We start from the raw sequence: 11,926 nt of genomic DNA on the forward strand, positions 1-11,926 counted from the left end.
ACACATAGTGGAGCACCACCAGACTCGCCGACAGCTTCTTTCTCCAGGCTGTTAGGGCCCTGAACTCGCTACCCCCTTCTGCGTAGCGTGCGGCACTGTTGCGCTATTTTCGGGAATGTCTGCTGTACGCGCACTTGCTCCTTTTTTTTCTGCTCCTCTTATTTATTTATTTATTGTTGTGTTATTTATTCATTATTTATTCAGCACGCTTTTGTTATACTTGTTTACTTGTTTGTCTGTTGTGAGCCATGTCTTGTCACCGTGGGATAGGGGGGAACGAAATTTCGGTTTCTTTGTGTGTCTTTGGCATGTGGAGAAATTGACAATAAAGCTGACTTTGACTTTTTTGACTTGACATCACCATTACGCCTTCAAACAGATAAAGGGGCGGAGTTTTTTAACAAACATTTCCAGAAATTAATGAGAACGCACAATATTACACATTTTTCCACCGTCTCAGACACTAAAGCGCAAACGATCGAAAGGTTCAACAAAACGTTGAAAACGCGCATGTGGAGGTATTTCACAGCTAAGAACACACAACGATACGTGGATTTAATTCAGGATTTTATTGTCAGTTATAACGACAGTTTTCACAGCAGTATAAAAATGACACCGAACGCTGTAAACGAAGGGAATAAGGATACCGTTTTCACCAACCTGTACGCCAAAAATCCTTTCCGACGGGGGTACAAGTTCCGGTTCGCACCGGGTGAAACTGTGAGAATTTCCAAAATAAAAGGCAATTTTGAAAAAGGTTATTTACAAAGTTACACGGATGAAATTTTCAGATTAAGACAACGTCTCCACCGTGTTCCTCCCGTCTATAAAATATCGGACTTGGATGGTATGCCTGTAGAAGGTAGCTTTTACGAAGCGGAATTACAAAAAGTAAAAATAAAAAAAATAAAAAAAAATTCGCATACAGAAAATTCTTAAATCACGCACCGTGTGAGGTAAACGCGAGTCCCTCGTCCACTGGGTGGGCTGGCCAGCCAAATTCGACAGTTGGGTACCCACAAAGAGTATTAAAAACATCTGACGATCTCTAAAACGGCCATTCTGTGGAAATTACAAGATGGGTGAACACCAGAGAGAATTCTACGTCACATTAGCGTCAAATGCTAGTATACATCTATTTAGCTCAAACACCCTCACAGAATTTAAAACCGAACTGGCTCAACATATCGATTTAAAAGGTTCGTGGGAGGTCGGTTTATGTGAGATTTCATACATCAACTCAATACCCACCATTCCTGAGAAAAAACGGAATTTCTATCTAAAACAACCTAAAAATCAGCTTCCTAGAGGTGATACGTTTCAAGATGAGTCAGAAATTCGGACCATGCTGAAAACAAAAGGAGGTGTTTATCAAAATCATGACTCGTTAGCTTTGGACATTCAAACTCTATTAACTAAAGCGAGTAACAAAAAGATTGACGTCCAATTTGATCAACACAAACAGAGGTTCATGTTTTCGGGCGAAGAAGGATTGAGAATTAGGTTCAAGAGCCCCCTGGCGTACATTGCCGGAATGAATCCTGAGCATTGGCTCTCACTCAAACCGGAAGGCGTAAACGCACAACATCCTGCCGACAGACGGGCCGGATCATATTTTATGTTCATCTACACTGATGTCATACATCATCAGACAGTTGGTGACGCGTACGCTCCGATGCTTAGAACTTTGCCTCTTGAGGGTAACTATGGCGACATTGTAAACAAAACTTTTAACCCGGTGTACTATTTAGATGTGTGCAGAAGCCACATTGAAACCATTTCAGTTTACCTGCGAACTGACCAGAACAACCCGATAGATTTCGAATACGGGAAGGTCATTCTCACTCTGCATTTTAGATTGAAATAATAATAAATTTAAAAAAAATCGACGGTCATCGTCAATGCATCCCGACTTGTATCGTTTTGTTGATTATTATGAAACACAAGTGGGGGGCTCGTTTCAAGCTGGTTTTGCAGGTTCGCCAGTTCAATACGGGCGTGGGATAGGGTCTATTCTTGCAAAATTATTCCGTTTTGTGATGCCTATGTTCAAAAACGGGTTTAACTTGGCGAAGCCGCATCTTCAAGCCGCCGCTAAAAACAAAGCAACGGATGTAGCGGGGCGCGTCATTCAAAGAATCCACCAGAAACAAGGCCCCGAGCAAGAAGGTTCCGGGCTAGCTGTATTGTCACGTGGGGGGCTACATCCTGTTGGGCGGAGAAAAAGGAGCGTTAAAAGGAAAATGCGCTCCACCGGTCTCAGGTCAGTCGTTAAAAAAAAGCGAACTAGACGCCGGGTGGATATTTTCTCTTAAAAAATGGCCCTTCTACATTTTAAAAGTCAAGAGGCGACGTTATCAAGTCTTGATCTCTTTACGGCGCCCCTGACGCAATTCTCCATAGAAGATAGCTCATATGTCGAATTTCAAACGTTATCCGCAATCGTGGACCAAGGACCAATAGAATTTTTTATACCTGGGGACGGCTCAAAATATTTAGATTTATCCGACACTTTACTACATCTCCGTGCAAAGGTGACGCGTAGAGATGGGACAAATATTCCACCGCAGGAGCAAGTCGGCATCGTGAATTTCCCTATAAACACAATTTTTAATCAATTAGATATTTCGTTGGGTGGACGGTTAATCTCACAATCTAGTGCCACACACGCCTACAGATCCATCATCGAGCTGCTGTTAAACTTTTCAAACGATTCTTTGGAGTCACAATTCACAGCAGGAATGTTCACAAAAGACTCTAGGGGGCGTATGGACGCCATCACGCTCGAAGGGGCGGGCGCCAACGATGGTTTTGTGCGGCGCGCACAACAGATTGCAGGCTCACGTGAATTTCATCTCATGGGACCGCTTCATGGCGATATTTTCTTTTCCGAACGCCATCTATTGAATAATGTGGATCTGCGTCTAAAGTTAGCTAGAGCTTCTGATGATTTCTGTCTCATGAGCGCTCCAGACAGCGATTCGTGTCTCAAAATACTAGGAACGTCCTTATTTGTGAAAAAAGTATCAATCTCACCGGCTGTAGCAATAGGTCACGCCGCCGCATTACAGAAAGGTAACACACTTTATCCGTTAACTCGCGTCAACATGAAGACCTACTCGGTCCCACAAAACTCAAGAATTTGTCATCAGGATAATCTCTTCCTCGGACGTATCCCCAAGCAAATTGTAATAGCGCTCCTAAACCACAACAGTTTCATGGGACGGAGAGATTTAAACCCGTTTAATTTTTTGCATTATAACATAGAGTATTTAGCTCTCAGCCACGAAGGTCGACAAATACCTGCCAAAGCTTTTCAGCCCAATTTCGAAGCTGGGATATGTACACGTGAATTTCATAATTTATACACAGCAACAGGGCGTTTTTTAAGAGATCTACCTCTCTGTATCGATCAACAGGATTTTAGTCAGGGCTACTCGCTTTTTGTTTTCAATTTAAGTCAGGTAGATGACTCAGGCGCGTTAACGCCGATCAATAGCGGGGTCCTGAGACTCGATTTACGTTTCAGAATGCCGTTACCACACACAGCGACCCTCATTGTATACGCGGCTTATGATTCGCTTATAGAGATTAATGCTAAGAGGGAAGTATTGATGGACTATTATTAACGCTATGAACGGTCGTGAATTGGACATGATTATGACCCGGATGCAGAGAACCTTATTTGGAGGCGTTTTCGCATCGGATGAGTTAGCTGACGTCAGAGACACGCCTCCAAAATATTACATCGTCAACACGCATCCAAGACATTTACCCGGAGAGCACTGGCTCGCTTTGACTTTAGAAGCGAACGGTTCGGCCACATTCTTTGATCCTTTTGGTCTGCCACCGGACAGCCCTTACTACCGGTCGAGTATATACAGATTTTTGAAGAAGCATTCTAAACGGGTCGAATATCAGAACGGGCAGCTGCAACACGAGCTGACAGACACCTGTGGCCAACACTGTGTGTATTATTTAAGCCAACGTGGATGGGGGCTCACCTATCGTGAAGTGCTGACTCATTACAATTCCGATCCTCTCCATAACGACGCCATGGTTAGTGAGTTTGTCAAAAAATGTCGAAGACCAGACCGGATGTGCGGCAGGCAAACATCATGTTCATTGCATAAATTTAAAAAATGTCATTGTCTGAAACTGTGTTAATGTTTTATAAAATCTCTTTTATTTAATAAACATTGTTAAAGAGAGTTACAGAGTCATGCGTTTTTTTGTTTTTGTTTTTTTCACTAACAACAATAGAGTATCATCTAATAACTAACCCATTTTACTACCGGCGATGTCCTCTTTCTTTTTTTTTTATTCATCATGCTTACATCTTCTACATAAGAAACATCCTCATCTTCACCTGTAGCGTATTTTAAACGTTTAAAATCTGCGCGAGCCAAGGGGTTGGAGATGCTTGTTTCCGGTAAGTTTAACCGGGCTAATGTCCAAAGAAATTCACTCCATCCTACCGGTTTCTCGTTGATTTTTTTCCCACTCACACACAAATGTCTCAACAAATCACTCATATGGGAGCCTTTGATAGTTTTTCCTCTAAAAACAAATTCACTTAACGGCGTCCAGCTTACATCTTCTGCCGACAGTCTTTTCAGCACATAGTTGGCATTGCGTCGGAAACGTGGACCTATGGCGTCCAAAATATCCTCATAGCGTCTACCTGTCACATCAATTGTGGTCTCATCAGCGGTCTTTATTTCACCCCTCTCATTGGCTTCGTTGCGAATCGTAATAGGAATTGGCTCGGAGTCTTTTTGTTTGACCAACCCCAAGTAACGCTGCATTAAGGTCTGATAAATTTTGATCTTTTCATATTGATTTAAATTTTTATTATCCAAAACCTGTTTCATCTCTTCAACCAAAGAATGCTCTGCTGTATCACGGATGGTCGGAGCGGGTCGATTCAGCCTCTCGAGCTGATAAGGTGAAATCAGGAACATTTTCTGAGCCGTTTTCAAACTCATTTTATGCTTTGTTCATAAAGCCGCTAATGACACTTCCGAGAACAGGTGCGAAAGCGGCCAGTAACGGCAATATAAAACCATCTTTCTGAACTAACACAGCTCTTTTCTTCTTCAAAGTATTTTTCTTATCAGCCAAAAAGCGGATATTTTTCTTTTGCTTTTTAAGTCTCTTGTAAAGTTTTGATTTTAAGGGTACATGTCCTTTAAGAAGATTTAGAGCAATCTCACACAATGCTTTCACCAAACTACTGGGGCCTCTGAGTAGCAAATGGTTACGTTTGGCCGGTTTGGATGTAAACAGAGATTTGAGTAACGGTGCGTTTGTTTTTAAAAGCTTCGTCATCGTTTTATTGTTTGGGTATATAAACGACAGGCCACTGGTTATGTAGTACACCTGTACGTAGTCTATATTGTTCTGGGCATGAAGGTGTCAAATCTACCAGTAAATACCCATGCGGCTCTCTTGTAGCATCTTCAAAGCATTCCAGGAAAAACTTCCGGTTGCTGGGAGAAATTTGATTCGCCAGGACACTCACCTGCAGTTTATCGCGGGGGTTTTTGAACAAAATCAAATAATTACTGTTTAAACTAATAGTACGGCTGAATTTGCCCTGATGGAATACATTCTGCGTTAGCATTATAACGCTTAAATTTTTACGATGCCTATATTGGGTGAATATTCGGACCACTTCAGGGTTATCCGAAGCTTGGAAGATGACGTCATCCAAAATCAGTAGATGCTGCTGCTCTGGCGGGAACAGCTTCTCGTCATCAAAAGATTCAGGCAGCCCCTTGATAAAAACAATGTCTTTATTCAGGTTTTTGAGCTCATCGTACATTGGCTGATATGAAGTATAAACCCAGACAATATTATCAGGTTTTTTTCTTAGAACATGTTCAGGATTTTCCAATACATTTTTTACAAAGAAAGTCTTGCCACAACCTGAAGGCCCTGCTACTAGAGATGAAAAAGGAAGTTCTAATCTAGGGTCAAATTCAATCTGGTTAAAAGCCATTTCCACACACACACACACACACACACACACACACACACACACACACACACACACACACACACACACACACACACACACACACACACACACACACACACACACACACACACACGTATGGGTAGATAGATAGAAATATCAGTAGCCAAACGGTTCAGTGGTGCCTCGCTCTAGCAGCCTTCTTTTATCGTACACCACACGAAGCCGCTTGGAAAATGACATGTTTCTGAGATGAAACCCTTTCTTATCGCGAACGATATTATGTTGGGGAGCGTATAGCACATCTGAGGTTGCACCTGCTGTATAGATGTACCCTTGAACCAAACTGAGCATGCTATCGAGATTGATGCTCTGACCGCTTTTGTGACTTTGTGTGATACCCTTTACCTTCATGACCGTCTGAGATGATCCTCGTGTTTTATAAGCGTATGTTTTGGGGCCGGCTGAGACAAATTCTAAAATGCTGTCGTTCGAAAGCTCATCTGTCAAATCACCCAGATAATCACCTAGAGGGAGAACACTTTCACCTGGCTTCACAGTGTACACGATGCTGTCTGTATCGGTGTAAAGGACACGCCTCTGTAAAATTTCTAAATAGCTGTACATTTTTAGGCGTGCATAGGCTGTTGTGAAACACGCTGCAGCCACGTTTGATGTTTTTGAGGCGGGGATCTCATTGTTTATGTTGATACAATACTGCACAATTGAGAGCTTCTCATTGATAAAATGGAAGAATTTCACATTGTACAGACCTGAAAACAGAAGTTCAAAAAAATCCTCTGATTTTGTCACAATTTTTGTGTTTGTCATGTTGTCACGTTGCGCGAGTTTTCCCCACAGATTGTTAAGACAGAGTTTTGACACTTGCCTTTTGCCAGGGTTTACAGCAATTTTGGAAGGGTCGAGTTGGATACCCTGGTGAATGGCATACCCTTCTATGTATCTTTGTCTATCAGCCTGGTTGACCACGTGAGCCGGATAACCTGAAGATTCCTGTTTACCTTTTAGAAATGTACGCATATAATCGCGGAAAATTGTGTCGCTCGTTCTTGTGTAATGCCATACCTCGGTAATATCTGCAACCGTGTATGTGAGATCAAGTGCCTTAACAAATTCAGGGGTTGTCCAAACACCTGTTAACGATCTTTGCTCATCACTATGTGTACAAGCCGTCTGCTGGTTGTTACACTCGGCGCATGTGCGGCACAGTGTGAAGACGAGTTTACCTTTAGCTGTTTTGAACGGTAGAACAGGAAAATACAAACCACGGGGTGGGTTGACTGTGGCGCTGATGAAACCGAAATACGGCCTAGGGGCTTTAAAATCACCGTGGATAATCGTTGGATGACCGATAGGGTAGGTGCCTGTACTGTTGATGAAAGGGTATAATGATGTCACATCAACATACAACACACGCTCGTCTGGCTCTGCCGTGTATCTTAAAACGAATGCGTTTGTTCGGCCCCCAAAAAGAGCCTGCCTCGGTTTGAGCAGTGTAGGAAATTTGTTTTTTTTAAGGAATTCCTTCACCTCTATGTCCGTCTTTTTCATTTGCAACCATTCATGCTCCCACATAATTACAAGGTACACATCCTGTCTAAGCTGTAGATCCTGAATTTTCTTTTGTGTTTTATCAAACCTCTCCTGAAAAGGGCGTTTGGTTGTCGGGCATATTTTAGAGAGGTCGAAGCATTCTGCGCAGCCGTGGTGATAACAACCAAAATACTCAAACACTATTTTTACGCCCCCGATTTCGCAATAACCATCTACAAAGTAGTTGTCTATCCTAACTTTACCACCGTTCAATGCATGTCTAATTTGGATATTTTGGCTGTGCATGATCCATTGCATGTACTGAATAGAACTGTGCGAGAAAGCTTTGTGCTGACGCATATAGTTGTCTCATGGTGTAATGGCTAGTGTTTGAGGGGTTAGAAAATTAGCTCGAAAAACTTTCATGCACGCCGACGCTATTGTTACCGCATTGAATGGATCTGTTCCGGTGGCCATTAGGAGATCAACATCATTCTCGCAGTAGGCTATTGCCTGTTTAGCAAAATCAAACACATTGCTAGCTTCTTTGGCATACTACTCGTCAAACTTTGATCGTTGGGAGGGTGACATTCGCTCGGTGCCGTAGTACGTGGGGTCAGGGTGAGACCCTACGTAGTTTAGATGCTCTAAAGAGCTGAATTTGTGTGGGAAGTAATCCCTTTGATTTGTCTTCAAACCCCAGGGCCTTAGGCATTGCACTTAGAGGCATCGTCAAGAATGAGAGAGAGTCTATGAATAGAGATTTTGTGTCTAAATCGACAAATGATAGAACTTTACTCCCTTGCATCAGAATGTCAAGTTTGAGACCTAATTCAAGCATTCTCCTTATCAGTATGTATGAATCAAAACCTCTCGCATTATGTGCAACAAACGTAGTTTGTTTAAACCGTGGCCTTCGGAAAAATCTGAGAAATTTATCAACACAATCTGTGCCATACCAATGCTTCGCCAGTCTATTTGATTTGCAACAGATGAGAAAAGGTTTGTGTAAACCGTCTGTATCTACATAAGTTTCGAAATCGTAGTAGACTACATTTTTGCACGGTGGTTGAGGTTTGATGGGCTGAATGTAGCACATGTGGGGGTTCGACAAGGCGTCATCTTGATTTAAGATCTCATCACACACTGTGCATTTTTTAACGGGGCAACGATGTTTAGCACCGGTACCATCAGCTTTCACATAATAGTGAAGACCACACTGCAAGCATTTTTTGTATGAAGTGCAGTTGCTCACACGATTCATTGATCGAGACTCTTTATGTTTGGTAAAGCATTCCTCATTACGACAAGATTTGTTACAGTCGGGGCAGATGACAGGTTTAAACCGTCGCTGTTTACAGCATGGATCAAGACAAACGCCACAGTGTCCTTCACACTGGTGCTGTTGCCAATTCTCATGCCCTTTGTAACAATGCCTGCAAAAGAATGCATGGCCAACGAATGCGTCAATCGCTTTCACGCCGTAATAATGACCCTCGAGGTGTAAGACAAATAAGGTATCGTTATCTGTTTTGGGGTAACGCGTGTCGAAAAAGGTCATGGGGCGGCAGTCCTCTTTTCGATACATTACAGTTATTTTCCGTTTGAGGACTTTCTCAAATTTATGGACATCGCCCAGACTCACAGGTGTTTGACAATCCAATCCTACACTCTCATGTAAGAGCCGTCCGTGCCTGTCTTGTGGCCTGTTTTGTTGTAAGTGTGTCATTTAGCAGATAGGTTAGTGAGAGAGCGAAACACAAATTATTGTCTTTATTACGAGGTATGTGTAGGTGTCGTTTTTTCAACCTCAAAATCTCTCTGTTGATAGTGTTCAACAGCCTGCGACGCATTCCACCACGCAATGGAGTGACTATTTGTACAATGAGCTCTAAGCCCTCATCAGCCAGAAGCTCTGTATTTGATTGGGCTAAACGTTCAAGCATGTTTGATACATTATCTTAAACTAGAGTTTATATCACTAGTTTGCTGGTAGATGTGAGCTCTATCGTTACCACCCACTAGCTCTATCTGAATTACATCACCTGTTTGCGCCCTGCTAGCTACCTCTTGCATGACATCATCTATTTTATCTTCAATCTGGAGGTAAAAGGTTGCAAAATCATTAATGTTCTGTTGCGATGGTATATTTAGTTGTCGCCTTACCTCTACATTATTGAAATGCGGCCTATTGATTACAACAGAACCGCCGCGTTGGTCAGCTAATACAAAACCGCTGTTAGATTGCTGGGGCGTGTGTTGAAATGCTGGTGTATTGTCATCAATAACGTCTATTTCATGATCAATTATAACAGAGCAGTTGTTAGGCTGAAATATCGGCGGAACGTCGTCAATAGCAACCGGTGATGAATCGGGAGCGTTAGCGGTCAACGGGTCAACCAGAGGCTGTGTATTTAGATTTTGGATGATGTTTAGCAACTGGACAGGAATCTCAGGACTGATACGCCCGTTGTTGCCATTAGCTTGGTTGTTTAATTCTGCTATCATGTTTAGCAATTGTGACGGGATTTGTGTCGGACTCTGTCCACCTTCATTCATACTTTGATTGTTCAATTCATCTATGACAGCTTGTAAATGGGTAAGAATAGCAGGGCTGTCTGGTCTCTCCCCCTCTGACAAAGCTGTGCTCACATTGTTGAGCAAATCTGTTATTTGACTCGTACACGTATTGTTAACGTTTGATAAATCTAGCTCTGGTGTGTCACTTCTTTGGCTTGTCCCGCTAAATGACGGCAAATCTATTTCATCAATGTTTGCTAAGAAATCTGACTCCGTTAACGTAAGGTTTGAATGCTCCATTATATTTTCTTTTACAAAACACAACAGAAACAACACAAACCTATTTTGATTCGGCTAAATCTGTAAGAGCACGTATAATCTTAAAACATTTTTGTAACCGTCTTTTGTAGATACAGTTACCACGGCACTTTACAGGCCCCCTGCTGGTTGAGTGGTGCGTGTTGTAGAAGGGGTGCCCCCTCCTCCTCCTCCTCTTCCTCTCTCTCTCTCTCTGAGCCCCTGTGTCACGACGCTCACCTGTAAGTTAATCCTTTATAATACCGAAAATAGCATGTCGGACTATAGCATACAAAGAGGGAAAAAATATAAGGAATACCTCCAACTTTGTTTGTCGACTCTTGATGGTGATGGTTTAAACCCTCGTAAGTAGACAGTGCCTCAACTAGTTCTGAGTCCGTCGCTGATTCCGGCTGAGCGGTGCGGGTTGAGAGTGGATTGGTTTCAACAGTAACACGTGACTCTGATGTTGCTGGTCGCGCTGGCTCTGACGTTTCGACTGCTCCAATATGGCGGTCGAAGGCAGGTTGTGTCGGCCGAACGCTTTTCCTAGTGGCCGCGGCCACGAGATCTGTTGCATACATAAAATAAAATCAGCAACTAATACCCTCTATATTAACTATCTTAGATGCGCGATTGACTCACCGTAGTCTGATTGCGTTAGGTAAACGTCGCTAAAATCGTCGTCAAAAGATGCGTGGACATCGGCAAAAACGATGTTGTCTGCAAATATTATATAAACATTACATTTTGTTTTATAAAATAACCACAGTGTATTATTATTATTATTATTATCGCGAGAAAGGTATTAAAATGACTTACCTTTAACCATTCTCGAAACAGCTTTTTGACGCGCTTCGACTCCGTTGCTCAGAGCTATGGCTTGTCTTGCCTTCTCCAAAATGATGCTCGTCCACACCAAACTTTAAATTCGGCGGGGATAAGACCACGCCTATGGGCTCACGTGTCGCGGGAAATCAGATAACTCTGGCCGTATCAAAGGGTCTACCTCATATCCTTGGCCCCAGTCAGTATTGTTTCTCAAATTATGCATCAACACCTTGCTTTTTTTTTTTTATCTTTCAGATACCTATGGCACCATGCTGACGACACTTCAATGATTTTCTCAACAAAACCCCCTTGATCCTCTAAAGTAATGTTTGTCAAATTACATGCGTCTCGCTTTCAGATAACTTTGGCTGAGCTATTATTTCTCAAATTATATGCGACTCTCTTCCAGACAACTTTGGCACCATGCTGACGACTCTCGTGACCCCCCACTCTGTCACAAACACCCCCTCCCCTTCGGCTTCTCAACAAAAAGGGTCCCTTCAATCTCACACGTACGGGCCGGAAGCAAAGGTAGCTCAGAGGGCTGGTAGCAAAGCTAGCTCAGATGCTACACCTGTCTTGATTCATAAAAATACATGCCCATACATATCCACATGGCGCCAGCAAACCAAAATGGCGACAGTCAAAGATGGCGCCGTCACGACTGGCGCCATCTTGATGCCCCCAACCCCGCCACAATTCAAAAGAGGGTGATTTATGATACCATAACAAGTCATAAAAAGG

Source organism: Syngnathus scovelli, chromosome 10 (genome assembly GCF_024217435.2).
Source record: "Syngnathus scovelli strain Florida chromosome 10, RoL_Ssco_1.2, whole genome shotgun sequence".
NCBI lineage: Eukaryota > Metazoa > Chordata > Actinopteri > Syngnathiformes > Syngnathidae > Syngnathus > Syngnathus scovelli.